Source organism: Clytia hemisphaerica, unplaced genomic scaffold, assembly GCF_902728285.1.
Source record: "Clytia hemisphaerica strain Z4C2 unplaced genomic scaffold, Clytia hemisphaerica genome assembly, whole genome shotgun sequence".
NCBI classification, from domain to species: domain Eukaryota; kingdom Metazoa; phylum Cnidaria; class Hydrozoa; order Leptothecata; family Clytiidae; genus Clytia; species Clytia hemisphaerica.
This window is the reverse complement of record NW_027103568.1, coordinates 23,490-43,806: the sequence shown is the minus strand read 5'-3', so window position 1 is coordinate 43,806 and position 20,317 is coordinate 23,490. Positions and strand designations below refer to the sequence as shown.

General features: G+C 35.7%; 1 long non-coding RNA gene across 1 annotated transcript; it reads right to left on the bottom strand.

Annotated features, from left to right (window-relative positions):
• Window positions 1-5,206: 5,206 nt before the first annotated feature.
• LOC136801062 (uncharacterized) lies at window positions 5,207-6,575 on the bottom strand. The gene is made up of 3 exons (XR_010845797.1): window positions 6,489-6,575; window positions 5,990-6,209; window positions 5,207-5,803 (listed from the first exon to the last, which is right to left on the bottom strand). It is a non-coding gene; the product is annotated as an uncharacterized lncRNA (long non-coding RNA).
• Window positions 6,576-20,317: the final 13,742 nt, after the last annotated feature.

Here is a 20,317-nt window from a genome sequence, read left to right as displayed (position 1 = left end):
TATGTATTTGGTTTTACTATATTTAGCTCTGAAACGATAAAACAAATAATTGGTCACAAAATACACTGTTTATCTACACCGTAAAACTTATAATGGTAGGGGAAACGTAAGTGATGCTTTTATGGAATGAAATTTAAACAAGGAAAACAACAATGAAAAATTTAATGTAACAATGAATTGTTTTAACATGAAAGGTTTAAATCCATATCTATTTGAAGAAACAATTAGCACGTTGAAAAAAAACGTCAGTGAAGCATAATTTTAACAGAAATCAAATGAAGATTCATTTCACATTCACATTCAAAAATGAACGTTTTCGACTTTAAAGACACAGACATTATGATGAAAATTGGGTTAAAATATGTAAAGTCACATTTCGAAAAAAAAGCTGTCTCTATTATCATTGTGATTATTGTAATCAAGAGGGAAATTGAAAAAAAAGACAACAGTTTTTTTTTCAAATCAAAAGAATTTTTAGAATGTAACGAAATGAAAGGTGTGGTTCACTCTTAGGTGGTTGGTATTTCATCCATTTTCGAACTTCCCAGAACCTTATTTGGGCTTGTTTATTAATTTCGCAAAAAATTTCATAGCTAGCAAGATAAAAAATCCTCACTTATTTGTATACCCTTTTTAGGGTAGTAATTAATAATCAAGATCACTGTGTAAATAAACAAAGCCCGGCTCTGTTTAAAAAATTCCGATTGAGCAACCATATTTTGAACAAGTGGCCTTAAATTTGAAAATATTTCCATTTTCTAACCAATTTTGATCCTCCACTGTTAATTACGCACCTGAGAGTAAGAGAAAATGTAATTTACAAAATCAAAAGAAGTAAAAATATATACTATATGCTTGGATGGACAAATATAAACTGGAAATCAAAGTACTTCAACCAAAATAAACAAAAAAAAACAAAAAACAAAAACACAAGACTGCGCTGTCGAATCACAAATAAGTGTATATAACTGAAATTTCGAAAATTATCAAGTTCAATCATTCTTTTCTTTTGGTTCGGAACTTTCAAGCCATTCCATCTGTTCAAGTTCTAGATTGTTTTTTAATGAAATTGCGAGTAATTTCATTTCCTTAGTATTGTACTTTATAGTGAAATTCTTTAATAATAAAATTTCTTCTTCCATACTTTCTGGATCATCCACATACTTTCCGGAGAAAAACGATTTGAGAACTTCATCATCACAAAATAAGGATATTTGTGAATTCTCGATTTTGAAATCTATTGTTCCTTGGGTAACTGTTTTCAATTTTCTGGTCTCCTGCTTACGTTTGCAAGTAGGGTTATCGCATTTGACAAATTTTTTGTTTTCATCTTCAATTTGAATTACGCTTAGACAGTTAGCATGGGCACAAAGGTGAACTCTTTCTAAAGAAATACAGTCGACCGTTGGATTTTCGCACACTTTTTCGTTCGAAGGAATGTCTTGTTGATCAGTGAACTTCGGCTGTGGAAAATTTAATTTAGTTTTTGATGGTTGTATAGCTGTGTGGTATGTAGTTTCCAACTTCAAACCGTAGAACATTTTAGTTGTAAGATCTGTGAAAATATATTTTTTGCCTTCCTCAATAATTGAACTGAGATTTTCGCGCCAAACTGTAAATCTTATTTCGGCAGTTTCATCGAGAAGGACACCATGTCTGACAGCTTTACTAAACGGAGAATTCGATACTTTTGTGTTCCAGTGTACAGCACCGATAACATTGACATAATTCGTTTCTATTGAAATGTCCTTGATCTTTGTTGTGTCAAACTTGAATGGAAAATTTGGAGCATGTTTTTCAACTAAAACTTTGCTACCAGTTTTGAAATTGAAAAAATATGTTTCAATGTTTGTGTTCGGTTTCGTCTCAAGTACGACATTTTTCAGAGTGACGGTTTTACCGTAATTATCGTTGAAAATTGTTGGAGAAGGCAAGCCGAGTAGCATCACTCTTACCGTTTGGAATTTTTCATTGGAAACTTGCAGCTTGACGTCTATATATTTATTGCCAGATTCCGCAGTTATGCTCTCGCCGACATGAGCAACATAACCCATTATGTCCAATCTTGATCTCGTCGGGCTTTGAAATTGTAATGATAGATTTCTTTTAGGTGGTGGTGTTCTGCTTGGGCCAGGGCTTTCTTGAGCTCTTCTTTTATACATTTTTCTAATTTTACCTTTAAAGCTAAAAAATAATCATTTCAATAAAGCCAAACATGCGTACACAAATCACTAAAATTTCCTCATGTCTTAACATTGACAAATTGAGGCAAACTAATTCCGATGTAACAACCTTTCTCTATACAGATAAATATCATAGAAGATTTCGAATAATAACATCTCCTTTCTTTTATTTATATAATTTTAAAGAAGTCTCTGCGATGAAGAGTTTCTTTCTTTTCCAAATTTACTTTGATCTTTTGATAGTGAAGTATCTCTCCATCATAGAAGCTTTCGAACTGTGGAATTCATGTCTTTATTTATGAATTAATTATTTAAAAAATACTTGTTGTTTAGAAAAATTATTTTTTAGATTAAACAAAACCACGAGGCTTTTCTTTTTAGTGCCCAGAAAACACATAGTCAGTACGATTGACGTCATAATTTGCTCGGATAAAACTTCGACCAATCGACTAAAAGAAATACTAACAATAAAATTACCAAATAAGGAATGGGTGTGTCGCAATGAGTAAGTGTTTGTTGAAAATTCAACCAATCAGTGAAAAACAGTAGACACAAAAGGAAATCAGGAGGCAAAAAATTGCTTTCTTCCTATTTTTACACAGATGGATTGACGTCAAACGTTGATGAATTGAAATTAATCTTTTGACCAGCCAAAATAAAAAGAGACAAGGCCCAAATTATTCAAATATTTTCAATCATTCAAATATTTCCATCATTTCTTTTATAGTGAGAGAGATTCTTTGTACCTAATTAAATATTAATAGTTAACGTTCCATGCGGGTTTTTCATTTACTCAACCGGTTTACTTTCTTTGGATTCCCTTTCTTTGATTCATTTCGTATAATAATTATAGTCTTGTTCGAACACATTTGACTTTTCAAACATATGCTTATAAAAAATTTCTTAAGTTAAATCTTGAAGAAAAGACACTTTTGGAAAATTTGAAAATAGAATCTAATTACAAATCATTTATCTTGCTGTTGGGTGGCATCCAAGGGTCTTCAATCCCGAAATCTCGTTAAATCTTTAGCAAAATCCCGAAATCCCGTTAAAAAATGTTTTTTCGGTAAACGGTTTTCGACACCTTTTCGACAGTACTAATGTGCATCTCATCTATCTGCATATATGAGCAAAAATCACAAAAAACTGATGATAAAATCTCGAGAAAATCTCAAAAACCGCTTTTTTCGGGACACTGGCCGAAAAAATTTCTTTTTCGAAAATTTGGCTCCGTCACATTTTGGGCATTGCTATTTTACATCATTGTGCAAAAAACCATGAAAATCTGTCGAGTATAACTTGAAAAACCGAGGGAAGCCCGTTTTACGCCGGTTTTCGGCTATTCCGGCGATTTTTAATGAGTTCCGGATTCAAAGGATAATTTTTTTGGAAATCAAACAATGCTAAGTTTTGGGCATCATAATAAAGAACCTTTTTTGTAAAGAAACGATTAAATAAGTTGAAAAACGTGACGGAGGTATGAAAAAACGACGATTTCCGGCACATTTCCGACTCAACAGACCGGAAAATTTTTTTTTTCGGTAAGCAGTTTTCGACACCTTTTCGGCAGTGCTAATGTGCATCTATGTGCAAAAAATCGCAAAAAACTAATGAGAAAATCTCAAGAAAATCTCAAAAAACCACTTTTTTCGGGACATTTCCGCTTCTACCGGCTGGAAAAATTTTTTTTCAAAAATCGGGCTCCGTCACATTTTGGGAATTACCATTTTGCACCTTTGTGCAAAAAATCAAAAAATTCCTATGAGCCAATCCTGAGAAAAGTTGGTAACGAACGAACGAACAAACGAACGGACGGACGGACGAACACAGGTTAATTTATAGGACCTCCACCCCACCGGGGTAGGTCCAAAAATTACTTACCAGTTTTACGTTTACTAGTGCAGATCAATTTTCCTAAGCTTTTGAGGCCTTTTATATATTTGTACGTTTCCTCGATGAATGGCAGCCATAAGTGCTTGTTCTCTTTCTTTAAAGGTGATTTATATCCTTTTGCGCATGGGTTTCGTGAGTTTAGAATGTCGAAGAGGCGGTCAAATGTACGAATGAAAGTTACTGTTGGTCCAGAATCTTTGAAAGCATCTAATTTCAATTTTTTATCACAAAACTCGATTGCATCTGCAACACTTGAACTGATTACTTGAGCAGCAAGATTCACCTAAAAAGTGGGGGGAAATTTTTTTTTTAAATAACAAAAATTTTGTAAAATTATGTAATTACTGTTTGGTAGCCTGACCATAATCCCTTGATTAACTTGAATAGATTCCATACATTTATCTAAGGTATATATACCTTCATCTTTGCTTGATGCCATTTGATATGTGATGCCTTCAATTTGTTCGCGAGATGTAGGCCCTCTCCACTCTGCAGCTTTCCCAGCTCTTTAACAAACTGCCACTTAATTTTGCCACCATTAGAATCAGTTAAGATGAAACCACTACCTAAAAACAATTAAATTGTTCTTTAAAAAAATTGAGAAGATGCTCTGACCCTTTATCTTTACCACACCCAAGAGACTATTTTCATTTTGTTAAGAATTGAAGAACACACATGATTTGAGGGCAGAAGCATTCTTTCTAACCTATCGTGTTACGTATAAGTTTAAGCATATGGCATATGTCAAGCATCACGTATACAATTTTGCTGTTGTCTGCTGGATGTTGGAAATATGGTGTCATTTTTTCAAGACTGAGTGAGGCACCCAAAGTCGACAGCATAACAAAATGACATGATGGTCCGTCACAAATTAAGGCCTTCGTGTCAACCCTGATGTCAGCTAGCTTGCGCAAAGTAACTTGTACTATGTTTGCCCTTTCAATTCCTGTCATCCCATCGATGAAAATATAGGCAATCGGTATTTTCCAGGAACCATTGAGAAAAACAACCATGAGTACAAGTGCATTTTTGGCAAGCTGGTTTTCATCGTCATCATCCACTCCATTGCCGATATCAACAAAGCCGCGAAATTTCTTCCCATCCCAAATTATTTGTTTTTTGATGGTCATTTCGTCAAGCATCAGGGAAACCATAACCCTCTTTCCATTGATGACTGCTTGTTGAGATTTTGTCTTCAAGACATTAAATGCAGGTTCTGTGAATCCAGGTTCTGCGGGAACCTTTGAATACCAGCTCCGAATTTGACTGGGGTGTGGCAGCGCTAACTTAAAAGTTTGGCGAATAAAGTTATACGCTTTGGTTGAATAAAATTGTAATGTCAGTGAAAAAGAACGCAACGTGCTTGTATATCTGCACCCTTTTCCTTTATTTTTTTCAATGGCTTTCATCCTTTTCATAATTTCTAATGGAACTCCTTTGAAATTCTTCTCCAGGGATTGAATGCACTGATCACTGGCCAAATTCTGCTTTCTTAGGTCAGCTACCACATCTTTCATACTTTTGATCTTTTTCTGACACCTTCTCTTTTGCTGTTGTGTATTTAGTTTCTTCTTTAATTCTTTAATTTCACTGGACTTCTTTTCAAGCTCCCTCCTCATCTTTTCCAAAGGATCTTCTTCACTTTTTGTTGTCTGAATGTTTTTGCCTGGAGTGTTTATAGGCTTTAATGGCTCTCTAATTTTTGGTCTGTTCCTCTCCTTTGGAATCTAAGAATATAAAATTCAAACATACTAGAGACTAAGCTTACTGAACTACCCTACATACTATGGAATTTAAAGGCTGAATTTCATTTTTAAGGGACATTTCTGGGCCTTGGAATGCTGTAATAATAGGTAAAGTGAGGCTATATTTTTGTTATGGATAATGAATTTTTTCTGAATTTATTAAAACACCTCTTGTTTTTTTAGATGATCAGGGAATGCCTTGAATCTTGTTGGTACAGCATTAAATTTCAACATGACCTTGTCGTTCAAGTTTTCAGGCCTTCTTATGAATTCTTCCTTAAAATGGTCGGAACAAATCCTTGAATGTGGTGTTGGTTCCCAGCCTTCTCTTCTCATTGCCCTTACCCATTTATGCCACTTCTCAGGTTCTTTGACAGCACTTGGAAAGCTGGTGTAAAAAAGTATACTATCATTAAAATCCATTTCTTTTTCAGGGAGCTTCTGGCTTTATTTTGAGGGCTAATCCCAGCAGGTCACCTCTCACTTCAAAGGGGAAGGGGCTCTATAACCTTCTCTGTATCTATTGTAATAATTGAGAATCAGTCTATACATCACAAATTACCAACTTGGCTGCCCACCCTTGCTTCTTCTCTGACCAATCCTATATTTATCCTTTGCCAAGCAAAAGACTGAGAAAGAATAGGAAGACCTAAGTTAGATTACTTACGAGTGAAAAGTTCTTGGGTACTTTCTTTTTTCTCTGCTCTCTTCGTCCGAAGACCCTTCACTGTCACTTCTGAGATCTTGAGTCTTGTTGTTTTTTCTTTTCCTACACCCAATTGCAGTACAAGGAGCACCACTCTTCTTTCCAATTATTTTTTCTTTGCTTATTGCTTGACTTTCGTTTTCGTTTTCGTTTTCATTTCAAGTTTGTTTTGGTTTTTGGTTTGTTTTGATTTTTTTTTGGTTTGTTTACAAAAATGCTATCCCCATACCTCCGCGCTACTAAGCAAAAATGTAAACAAAGGGGTCCCAAAGATGGCGAATGTTCGAAAATTTCCCGGCTTCAAAAAAGACCCATTTCGTACGGGAAATCCCCGATCCAGTGTTTGTATATATCGGTGGTTAAATTGCACAGATCTGTAAAGACCAAAGGGTTAGATAGGCAACTTTAGGCTTTCTCCAGTAAAAAAAAATGAAGCAAAAATTTGACTTTTAAATTTTGTGCTGATGGATAGGATCTAGCATTTTAATTGTTTTTGGAGCACAAGATCAAAAAAGTAAAATTGCTTGTTGTCAACTTGCTTCACTTTTTGATAGAGCCACACAGATCGTTAAAGTTGTTATTCTCTACTCTTTTAGTCGCTTGCCGCAGATAATTTCAACCATCAAAAACGGGAGAAGAGGAAGAAAGTTACAATGACTCCAGAACAGCTACAGAGTGATATCAAGCTGAATCGATCATCTTCAAGAAGGACCAAGGTCTGTTTTCTTAATATTCATTTGATGTGATTATTTGTAGTGACAGTATTCATTGTTATTTTGTTAACAAATCCCCCCTCTCCCACTATAATAAAGAAATGAAAGGAATTCTCAATGTTAAAGATCCAAACGATAATTTTTAGTTCTCAATTGATTTAATTTCTTTCAAACTCTTTTAATTTTATGTATTTCAGACATACCATAGAATTATTAAGAGAGTTAGAATAGAAACTCTCGCCGTAAAAGATCAATTCTTTTATATAACCTTTTAAAAGCGGCGCTCTTTGATCCTAGAGGCGCGGAACGAAAACACTTCTCTATCCTGGTTTTGAGTAATGATTTTTTTAAATTCATCACTTTTGAACTCTCTATCCAACATGGGTTTTCCACTGATAACTCCCCAGAAACTGATTGAAAACCCCTGAAAATTTGTAAACACATTGCTCAATAGTTCAGCTTTCCAGCCATATAAAGGGTTTTACCCTAAGTGAATTCATTGTTTTGAAATTTTGAGCCAAACATTCAAAAGTGTGTTTTTTATATGGTATCTTGAAAGCAAAATAACTTTTGAGGGATATGCGTCGTTTTGATGTCGTTTTAAGGGAGTGTGAGGGATGAGTTTATCTTTCATTAGCTTTTTATTCCATTAAATCTGAGTGGCAGAAAGGCTTTATATTTTGATTTGATTTCAGCTCAAAATTTACCAACAAAAATAATCCGCCATTTTGAATTTTCAATAATCGACTTGTTGATAGTTTGAGCGCCAGAAAAATAAAAATGGCTGTTTATATGGTTTCATTTTTTATTGCCTTGTTTTAATGAGAAGTGTATGTTATTCTAGAATTATAATAAAAAATGTCTGATGAAAATCATGTAAATGTTTTGAAAGATCTGTGCAGACTTTGTGGAGAAAAAATTGTTCTGAAGTATGGTTACAAAACAGCGAAGCACATCAGTATCTTCAAGGAAGTGCTCTTAATTTTCTATGGGATCGATTTTGAGGTTCAAAAGGACATGCCATTGGTTCATCCCCAACATGTTTGCAGTAGCTGCAATCAGAAGCTGAGAAGATTGAAAAATGCCCCCCAAGAACACCCAGGAGAGTATCTTCCATCATTTACCTTCGGACAACATGGTGATAACTGTGAAATTTGCTTCAAAGACTGCTCTTCATCATCACTACTTTTTAAATTGAGTGACTTTGATAAAAAAATGACGTCCCTTGGTTTCAATAAGCTTATCAATCCAGTTGCACCATTCAGACGCATTTATATGATGCAGCGTTTTGTAAATTTTGAAGTTATAAATGATATAACTATGACTATTGACTGCAAAAATCAATGGGAATTACTTGTTCGTGGTAAAAGGCTTCCCAAAAATGAATATCTTCGAAGATTTTCCCTCACTTTGGAAAATACTGACACATTTATTGAATTTTTCCAAAAACACAGAGTTTGTCCTGGAATATCTGGATATGAAGATGTCATCAAAAGTAAACTGGATATCAAATATCCCTTTTTATCAATTAATGGAGACGAAAATGCAAATGTGGAGAATACATACTATAAGCAGCTCTATCACCTAGAGGATTATAGCATAATCAGGCATGTTGATTGTAATCTTATTTTGAACACTGACAGTAACAACATAAGTAATGATGAATTGGATGAAATGTGCTCAAAATGTAGGAAGTATAAGAATTCTCAACTTACAAAGCAACGGTCAAGACTAAGTGATGAACCAGAAGCTAAGAGGAAGCGCACCAGTGACACCTCGACAACTAACTCACGTTATATGTCTAGAGAAGAGTTGGCAGAAAAACTGAAAAATGCTCAGATGAAAAAAAGGGAACTTATGAAAAAAGTGAGTAAACTAAATTTCCAAATTCAGGAAGATATGCAGCTTAAGGCAGTTCAAGTGACAGATGATGATGAGCATGACGTCCTGGAAAAAGTTATTAAAAACACAACATGTAATGGTTTTGAAGAGGATTCGCCACAATGGCTGCTTTGGCAACAGCAAAAGTTACAAGCGTCCAAGAAAAACAGCAAAGGAATGCGTTGGCATCCTTTAATCATCAGGTGAGTCAATCCAAGTCAGTCCTCTACATGCTTTTCCAAAATAATAATCATAAATTATTATCATTCCTTACTTTATTATACCTACTGGTTGACATGAGATGAATTTTTTTCATAGAGCTTATTCATATTTTGTCAAAGAATTATATTAGTAAATACCTTTTTGATAATTTAAACTTTTTAGATTTTCTCAAGCTATTCTGATATCACCTGTATTAATGTTTTATTTTTATTTTTTAGATGGTGCCTGAGTATTTACCAAACCTCACCAGCTGCATATAAGCAGATTGCAAACAAAAATTTGAATTTTCTTCGACTACCATGTACAAAGACCTTAAAGAAATACCTAAACTTCACTGATCTCAGCACAGGCTTCAATCCAGATATCATAAAGAGACTTGCTGAACAAGCAAATGTCTCAAACATGAAAGCAAAAGACAAGCCTGATGTCATAGCATTTGACGAAATGAAGATCAAAAGCTCATTGGTATATCACAGAGGCTCTGGAAAACTGATTGGTTTCACGGAGATGAGTGACCTTAACGACGAGTTCTCACACTTTTTGCATAATAATGAAGAAACAAACAGCGACAATTTCAAATTTGAACGTGATTTGGCAACACATGTTAATCTCTACATGGTTCGTAGAATATGCTCCAATCTCCTCTACCCTTTTGGATACTTTGCCACTGCTGGGATGACCGCTTCTCAACTTCTCAACTATCTAACAACACTAGAAGCTGTTCGAGTTCTGACTGCATTGAATTTTGAGGTATAAATATCATTTGTGTCATTTTTCTGATCTCTGAATTTTCTGACAGAAAACAAACTGTTTCATTTGGACATAATTTACGATGATTTAATCTCTTTGAATCATATACTCCAAATTAAGATTTACTATTTGATACCATTTTTTTAGCAGATCTTAATAGGGTAATTTCATAATCATATTCAATAAATCCAGGATGGGTTCGGATTCAGAGCATTTTTTCTGTTATTTTTTCAGGTTAGAGCACTTGTGTCTGATGGGGCATCTACCAATCGAAAGATGTACAAAATAATGTCAACCAATCGTCCTGATGATTTTTACTGGGGTCATAACCCTCACCATCAACTCCCACTGTATTTATTTTCAGATGTCCCCCATCTCCTTAAAACAACAAGAAACTGCTTTGAAAACTCCAAATGGAACAAGAATACAAGAAATTAGCATGTAAGTTCTTTTCAAATTATTGTAGGTTTGCTAATTTACATTACAGTATTACAGTACTTTTATTTTCTTTCAGTTTTTGAATTCCGGGTTAACATTATCCAGTCTTAAAGAGCTATATCTACTTGAAGAGCAGCATAATGAATATAGAAAAGTGCATAAGCATAATACCTTGTTTATTTTTAAGCTCGATGGCCAAGATATCTCATGGCAACATATCGTGAAGGTAGTTGAGGATGACATGACATTGATAACTAACTCAGGAGGACTAATCTCAGCCAAAACAAACATCGCTGGATTACGTAAGCTCCATTTAACTGACGAGCACATCAATTTAACACCACGTTCTCGAATGACAGTTAAGCTTGCTGCTCAGGTACGTGTCAATCTTTTTAGAGATTGGAAACTTTTTTCACTCATTTGCCTGGTTTACTTGTCATTCTTAAATTTTTTGACTGTTTTCAATCCTCTGATATCATATTCAATAATGATGGAAATTAAAGGCATATTTTTTATAAGCATTTTCGTTCTTTCCCTCAGGTACTTAGTCAGAAGACCGCACTCGCTTTGGAAAGTCAAGGTCGCCACGACACTAAGAGGACAATCGAGTTTGTCAAGATGTTCGACAGAGTTTTTGATTGTCTAAATGTTTCCAGATTCAACAAAGACAGAAATGGAAAGGCCGAGCTTGCTCACTATGTAGCAAACGACTGGCGATTTTCTGTAAGTATACAACTCAAAGTAATGTTTTACTACAGTAACAGTAAGGCTTTTGCTTGCCTCATTTTGCCAAGGAGCTTGATTATGTTAAGAAAACCATTTTAGAGTAATGAATCAGTTGAAAAGAAATAACATCGAATACTAATTAAAGTTTGAAGAAATGAAATAATTTTTTTTTCTAGTTCCTGAAAGACGACTTCCTTGACAATTACTTGGAAAGATGGTACGAGCAAGTCGATGCAAAACCAATCAATAAAGAAGAGAAGCTCAAACAACTTTTAAGTGCTCCAACAAGACTCGGCTGGAAAATGACTGGTAAGTATTCATGCATTCCTGTACTCGACCTCTTACGTGTATTTCAAGTTTTCTTGGATGTATGTATTGTATTAGTATATTGGGCAGGTGCGGACTTACTGTAAAAATCTTACAGCTTATCGATTTTAGAGGGCTTGAAAGGGCTCTGCTGGTATGTAAAAGTTTTTGTATTAACTATATAGCATGGTTGTGAGTCAAAAGGTAAAATAATAACATTTTTCTTCCTTCTTTTTCAGTTTTCTCTTTCGTCAAGCTAGCAGAAGAGTTATTGGAGATTGATGGTGTTAAATTTTTACTATCGGAAAAATTCTCACAAGACCCCGTTGAAGAACATTTTGGTCGCCAACGAAGACAAGGAGGAAATAACGATAATCCGAGGCTTTTGGAGTTTTCCCGCCAAGAAATTGCTCTAAATCTTATGAAATCAGATCTTATCCAGGATTTAAACGGAAATGCAAGGGCTGCGGATCGAGGCGTTCCAAAATTTGACATTCATGATACAACACCACTTCCTACGAAAAAACTGTCCTAATTGATTAGATTGGACTATCTAGAGTATTTAGAGTAAGAAGTGAAAATGTTTGATAGGATTTTTAAGGATATTTGTAGTGAGTTAAGATTTGTCATGTAGAAGTTTTAAAATCAATACTTTTGGATAAAATTTACAACTTTTCACTAGTTCTTTTATAAGCTCAAGGCATACAACTTACAGGTCAAGAAAGAGGTGCTCTTTATAAAATAAAGTCGTACTTTCAGCTGAGGCTGGCATTTGTACCAAAATTTATATTGTTCTGTAAAAAATTACAGATCTATTTTCAAACCAGAATCTCGCCCTTCACTTTTCTGTGCTTAATTGTAGGTAATTGTAACAGTAATTACTTTAATAATCATGGAAATTGTGGCTTTTGATCCAAAAAGTTGACAAAAGGAAGCTAAACAAATGTTTTGTTTACATCGAGTAGTAGTTATTTTTCTTAATCATACTGCATAAAATGTAACTACAATATATTTTCTTGATGTACCATATTTATCAAAAAGGTTTATCACTATATATAATATATTGAAGACAAGAAATGTATTTCAAAATCAAGCTACCGTTCATTTCAGTTGCTTTCGTTGCTTTTCTAGATATCATTTGTCCCTTTTCTTTTAAGTCTGCTCCTGCAGCAGATTTTTCTTTTCTTGATGCCTGCTTTAATAATTCAAGAAAACCCTTCACAAAGGATCTTGCCCGGATGTCAACCCATTTCTCAATAATAAGTTTTTTCATCATGGCTTTTAGCTTTTTATTGTCCAGGTTTCTCGTTAGCACATCCCAGGTTTTTGTCACACCGTCACTTCTTTCCAATTTTCGAATCATCACATCTCTCAAATCTTCAGAACGATATCTTTTGAGGAAATCCAATGTCAATATTCCTTTAACAAACCCTTCTACTCGCCGAATAAAAATATAAAACTCATCATTAATTTCTATGAGCCCACCTCTATTTCTCAACTCAACCCATTTCTTGGTGAATTCCAAAAAAGTTTGGCCTGTCAATTCCAGATCCTTATTTCCCTCATTGATACTTTCAAAGAATTCTATTGCTGCAATAGCAGTTTTTCTTCTTGATTCGTTTGTTGACGTCGTTAGTCTAGCATACTTCCTTCTTAAAGAAAAGATGATGTACCCAGAAGCATATCTTAGAACCTGCTGCTCTTCTGTGGATAGGTTAACTTCTTTTGTTTCAATCGATTCTTGGTGGTTTTCGAATTTCATTATCTCCTTCATGATATTCACACACAGGGATGAGAACATTGAACGAAACTCGTCAGTCAGAGCCGAATTTGTAATGACGTTCCATGTTTTTTGATAGGTTTCATTTGTTAAAAGCCTGTGTAGATTCAACATCAAAGTGTGCAATTGTGCCTCTTCAATTAAATTTTTTCGTTCTTCCATAAGATTGTAAACCTTTGACACCAAATCTTCTTCAAGTTGTTTGAAATGAGTAGTCTCACATTGTAGAATCATCTGCTTAGCCAGATTTCTTACTTTGTTTCCAAATGTCTCTACGGAACCTATTTGGAGGTTGTTGATTGGATCTTGAATGATGGTATTGAAAGCCTTCATGAACACCTTGTTATCAATCACATCTTTTTGTGTTGATTTCAGCTTACCTTTAAAATAAATGATAAACAATATTTTTTTAAAGCGACATTATTTTGCAAGAGGAAAATAAAAGCGTGTAGAAATTCAATAAAGGTCATGACAAAAACAAACTGATCAATTGACTTTCATCATTTCAATTTCAACATTTTATTCTTTATTACACAAATTCCAGCCGTGAAATAAGACTCACCTTTGCCTGATTCTTCGTTCTTCTTCTCCTTCCTGCCAGGGGTCTTTGGTGGGGTCTTCTTACCTGTAACCATAAGAAGATATCTAAACTAAACTTTCTGTTCAACTTTTCTATGGTAAATATATGATAACAGCTAGTTTTCTTACAAAAGTGTTGCCAAATACCGATAGTCCCATAGTCTTTGGTTGGGTATGGTGTAAAGTAAACAAAAACTTGATCATATGGGAAAAAGTTTTAATTTTCTTTGAGCTAACACAATACATAATGATAAAATTATTGTAACCTTACATATTTTTTCATGCTTTGTTAGATATGCTGCCCTTTGATACTTATTGTTGCACTTTGAGCAGTATATGTATACTTTCTCTTTCTGAACAGCAGTGGTGGGTGTTGCTGGGGTTGCTTCTTCTTGTGGTTTAGATTCATTTTGATGAGGATTTTCAGGAGATTTATTTGCTGAAGGCTCTGATAATGAATCCAAATCAAAGATATCCGTAGTATCCCAGTCTATACCTTCAAAGAACTCTGGAATGATTTCAGTATCTTCATAGTCAAGTTTTATAATTTCAATTTCAAAATTTTCATCAATATCCCATATAGTTGCAGCTTCCCCCGCCATTTTACGTTTTGGTTTCGATTTGTTTACCTGGTTTTGAATCATGTTTATTTCAAAGTTCGTGCAAAATACGTCAAACATTAAACAAAGAAAAATCTCTTCTATTATAGCGTTTCAGCCAATCACCATTCAGAAAGAACATAATGAAAAGCGGCAAGAAAAAAGAGAATGATTAATGATAAGGCGCGTTTCTTGCAATAGGGAAACCCTCACTTTCTATTCTAACTCTTTTAACAATTCTATGGACATACCCTCACTTTCTATTCTAACTCTTTTAACAATTCTATGGACGTACCAAAGAAGACGCAAAATTGGCTTCCAGATGGATTTGGAGGGGGACGAACTAGAGCTCTTCAACCTCATCAAAGGTGGAGAACTAATGACCGATGAGTAGGCAGAGTATGAAGACGGTGTTGAGACCGGGCGTCTTATCGTAAGAAAACTGGCTTGGCGTAGCCAAAAGCTCGATGATTTGATCATCAAAATTGATGCTGAAAAACCCTTAAAGGCTGTGAAAGGGCGAATTGTTGGAGAACTGTCACAGCGCGAGCCACCAATTGGCATTGACGAAAGATTAATCGACATAATGCCTGTGGACGAAATTTAATTTTTTTTATGTATAATTCAATGTATGTATATTCTGTGTGTATATTTGGAAACTTGATATTGTTGCTCATACTTTACAATATTGATATCGTATAGATTTACTTTGCTTCAAAATACAGTTATCTTATTCAAACATATCTGTGTGGATAATAAAGATTCAAAATTTACTTAGTCCTCAGTCTTCTTGTTCTAGTAATTTCCTTTCTTTAACTAACAATATCCTTTAAAGTTTATCTGATTTATGAACAATATTAATTTTTGTGACTAAGTGATGTAATTAACAATTTTATATTTAGTATTTATTATATACAATTAATTGACTAATTTAAAACTATTTAGTATATTCACAATATCCATGTACCAAACATTTATTTATTTTTTCAACTAATAAGACTAATGACATTTTAGAATAAGAGAAAATTTAAAAATCTATTTCATTTATCTACATTTTCATTTCTCAATCCAGTTCCCAAATGCAATCATTTGGATTGAAACATCCTTTGAATTAAACTTGCAATAGTATCAACCGTTTCTGAAAGATACAAAGTCCATACTTTTTACAAACGCATCCTATTTTCGGTTGTCTGATTTTTCACATTACTGCAAACCTCGTTAAACCTTGTCACTTTTTACACACACTTTTTAAAACTCCGTGTAACTCTGTCGGTTTTACGTACGTTGCTAAACTATGTTACCTAAGTATACCGCAGTCCGGAAAACTGAGTATAACCCCTTTTTAACGCTTATTACAAGGCAACGTTTGCAAAGTTTTCCTATGTCCGTAAAACTAGGTATTGTTTTACGCAATCCGTAAAACTCAGGATGGACGGGTTCATGGAACTCAGGACAACTCCGTAGTTCGCTTCCTGAAATAGAACGATGTCAGGTAAAACTACGTCAAACGGTGTCTTATAACTCCGGAGTTGTCCTGAATCGCAAAACTGTCTTTTTCTGCCGTGAAAGTAATCAAAAAGCTGTCGTATTTTTTCGGCTCTTCCTATTTTTGTTTTATATTTTACAAAAATTGTTTTTAAAACCATTATAACTATTGATGAAGTCGTAAAACTCTTAAAAAGAGTGTCATTTTAGAATGAATTGCTTAAATTTGATACCCTCTATAATGTATACGTTTTCTCTCTATATATCTTCTAGTAATAATAAATCCCTAGGTAAAATAATATGCTAATATACTGATGCGCTCCATCGTAGAGTCTACTATATTGTATCTTCCCTGTCTTTTAATAATGACTTGGGTATTAAATGTCAAGTTCAGAAAGTTTTCAATATTTACAGTCGACCATGTTACAGTTCATGGGTATTGTCCGTCGTATCGCTTGACGGGCTTTCTATCTCGGATTGGATATCTCCGTGCTGGTTGTGCTGGTGTTTTGTCCGGTGTTTGTTCTTCAGTGAACTCCTCTGGATCCTGCTCTTCCTGTTTGAAATGTAGTGGCGGTGTTGGTCGGAAATGGGAAACGTTTCTTGTGCGGGTGTATTTCCCGGACGAATCTGTAGCCGTTATCATATTGTGGTTAGTTGCTGTAACTTTGTACTGTCTGGGTTCGTAAGCTGTTGAAAGTTTATTTAGCTTTCGTTGTTTTAGAATGACAGTATCTCCAACTTTGATGTTGTGATCCTTGGCGTTTGTTCGGTTATCGAAGTATGTCTTGCGTTGCTGTTTGGCTTGTTCTTGCGTATCTCGTGCCTGTTGGTTGATTGCTCTCTCTTCGAGTCGTTTTTTCATTGAAGGTATGGTAAAACTGGGTTCTCTTTGGAACATGACTTGTGCTGGTGAGAGCTTTGTAGTACAGTGAGGTGTATTTCGGTAGGTGAATAAAAAGTTTTGAAGTTGCTTTCTCCAGTTGGTTCTTTCAAAGTAGGCTGATCGGACGGCCTTCATGAGCGGCTTCATGAAGTTTTCTGCTTGGGCGTTGGCTTGTGGCCATAAAGGTGTGATACGTTGATGCTTGATTCGGAGTCTTTTAAAGAATTGCCTAATCTTATAAGACTTGAATGGTGGGCCGTTGTCGGAAATGACGGTTTTGGGAATTCCAAATGTCGAAATTGTTCGTTGTAAGAAGTCGATTAGTTGGTCTGCTGAAGTTGAGCGTATTGGTTCGACAACTGGGAACTTTGACAATTGATCAATAAGAACGATAAGGTAATTTCCGTTTGGTAGCGGCCCGAGGTAATCCAGATTGGTGGTTTCCCAAACTTCTGTTGGCATAGGCGTTACTGATAACTTTGCCGGTTGGGTTGGTTTGGCTTGGACTTGGCAGGCTGCACAGTATTTGATAAGTCGTTCGATTTTTTCGTCAATGTTTGGGAAGTAGACTTTGGTTCGTAAGAGTGCTTTGGTTTTCGTGATGCCTAAATGACCGATGTGAGCTAGCTGCATGACCACGTTTTCTAGAGTTTCCGGTATGACGATTCTGCTCAAATTTAGTAGCAAATCAGATTCAGTGTTAACGGTGAGTTGATTCTTGATGTTTTTGTAAGGCAGTACTTTATGCAAGTGTTCCTTGATTTCTGGATAGTTGTGTAACTGTTCTAGTTTGTACCAGGAGTTGTTTCGTACGAGGTCAGCGACAATCTGTAACGCGGGGTCCTTTTTTGTTTCTTCGCGAACGTCTTCGAGCGAGATGGTGTTTGGGCATGCGTTTTCTGCCACGTAGTTGACGTACTGTTTGATTTCGTTGTTGTTTTCGATGGGACTTCCGATAGGGTGTCTGCTCGGATAGTCTGCAATGTTGTCTTTGCCTGCGACGTGCTGTAAGTCGAATGTGTATCCTTGTAGACTCAAAGTCATTTTCTCAATACGTAGCGGTACTATTGAGTTGGGGTTGTTTAATAAAGTAACGATCGGTTTGTGGTCACAGTACATTTTATATTGTGTACCGTACAAATACAGTTTATTATGTTCACATGCGTATACGATTCCGAGGCATTCTCTTTCGATTTGGGAGTAGCGCTGTTCTGCAGGGTTCAGGGCACGTGACGAATACGATATCAGCTTATGATCTTCTCTTCCCGGTGTGTTTTGTATTATGACAGCAGAAATTCCAAATGGGCTGGCATCTGTGTAGACGGATGTTTCTTTTTTCGGATCGTAGTACCCGACGCACGATTCAGATGAAAGACTGTCTCTGAGTGTTTCGAAAGCTTCCTGGCACTCATCAGTCGAGGTCCACGACGCATGTTTACGTAATAGTTGTCGGAGCGGGTGAGTTAACGTACTGTACTGTGGTATAAAGCGTTTAAAGTAGTTCATAAGTCCCAAAAAGCTTTGGAGTGCTTTGACATCCTCTGGTATTGGCATGTTTTTGATCTCGTCAAGCTTAGCTGGGTCTGGATGCATTCCTTGGTCAGAGAATACGAAACCAAAGAACGTTAAAGTTTTTTGGCTGAAAAGGCATTTCGATAGGTTGAGCGTAAGCCCCTTATCTTCGCAACGTTGTAACAGATTCTGTAATGCGGTATCGTGCTCTTCCTGGGTTGTCCCGAAAACGATAATGTCATCAATTAAGTTCATTGTCCCTTTAATGTCCTTTATTGTTTCTCGTAGGGCGTGTTGTAGTTCCTCTTGTGCCGAGTTTACACCAAAATTGAGCCTTTTGAAGCGTTTTATCCCGTCTTCGGTTTGGAACGTGGTAATGTATCTTGAGTCCTTGTCTAGCTCTAGCTGATGGAATGCACTTGTTAGGTCGAGCTTCGAAGATACGGTCGAGTCTTTCAGTTTGAATGTCAGGTCCTCCAGTGTCGGTATAGGATATCGGGTTCTCTGTATGGCTTGGTTTGGTCCTCTCGTGTCGACGCACAGTCTGATGTTTCCATTTGGTTTTAAGGCGATGACCATCTGGCTTATCCAGGGAGTAGCTTCGTCGGTGACGGTTTCGATTATTCCGGCATTCTCTAGTTTTTCAAGCTCCTCTTTAACTTGTTGGCGGATGGCGAATGGAAGACGTCTTTCTCTTTGTGCGATGGGCGATACTTTTTCGTCGATTTTAAGCTTTACTTTATAGTCTTTCAGTTTGCCGATTTGGCCATTGAATACTGTGTCTTTGTAACGATAGAGTTTCTCTTTCAAATGTTCTGGAATTGGCTTTTGTGTGTTCTCCGGCGTAGTAGCTTTTTCGATGTTGTTTACTGTAATCAATTGAATCGTAGTAGCAGTTGTGCCTGATAAAAGGTTTTTGTGATCAGTCTTTATCACGTAGAATTTGGTGTTTACAAATTTCTTTTTACTTTCGATTAAAAGGTTTACTTCACCTATTATTTTAAGATCTGGCGAATCATTTCCGTATGTTTTTAGTTTAGTTTTTGTGTCTTTAAGTTTCAGCGTATTGTTCATTCTATTGTTTATTTTTCGAAATGTGCTTTCATTCAAGACGTTGATAGATGCACCAGTGTCGATTAAAATTTCGATAGGGGTGTTTTAGATCAGTACTTTTGTTTTGAAGTCTTGCTGTTGAATTTTCCCCTCCGTTTTAGCATTTGAAGTTGTAAATATATGTTCGAAATGTTCCGAATTTTCCTCTACTTTGGGTTCTCCCTTGGTTTTCTCGACTACACTGATTGGCTCAATATGTGCATCGTCTGTTTCGCCGACTACGTTTAGTGGTTTCGTGTAGGTTCCGTCTCGCTGATTTCGGTCCATTCTCTGACGCGATCGACAAACTCTTGCAAAATGATCCGGTTTTCCGCAAGCACTACATGTCTTTCCGAGTGCGGCGCATTTGGTGGAATGTGGGAATTCTCCTCCACAACGATAGCATGACTTCTTTTCGCTTGCTTGCTCGCGGTAGTTAGATGAGTCGAGGCAAGTTTCCTCTTTGAGATTTTTTGATATCCTCAGCTTGTTTTTTCGATTTCCTTGGTGTGAATTTTCATAGTTTCGAAAACGGCCGTCCTCTTAAAGTCACCCTACAAAGTCAGCATGACAAAGCTCTTATCATGAAGAATTTACACATCTGAAGAAACTGTTTCTTTCAGGTAAGTATCACGGAAGATTTCACAATCAACGAACGGAAAAAGATAGAGATGCACGAACAAGCAAAGAAACTTAACAAAGACAATAAGAATAAAGACTTCAACTGGCGCGTTAGAGGGAGCCCAAGAACAAAACTACGAATCGTTAAAAAATTACAAAATCAAACAAATATATCTTCAAATTATAATGAACAAAAATAC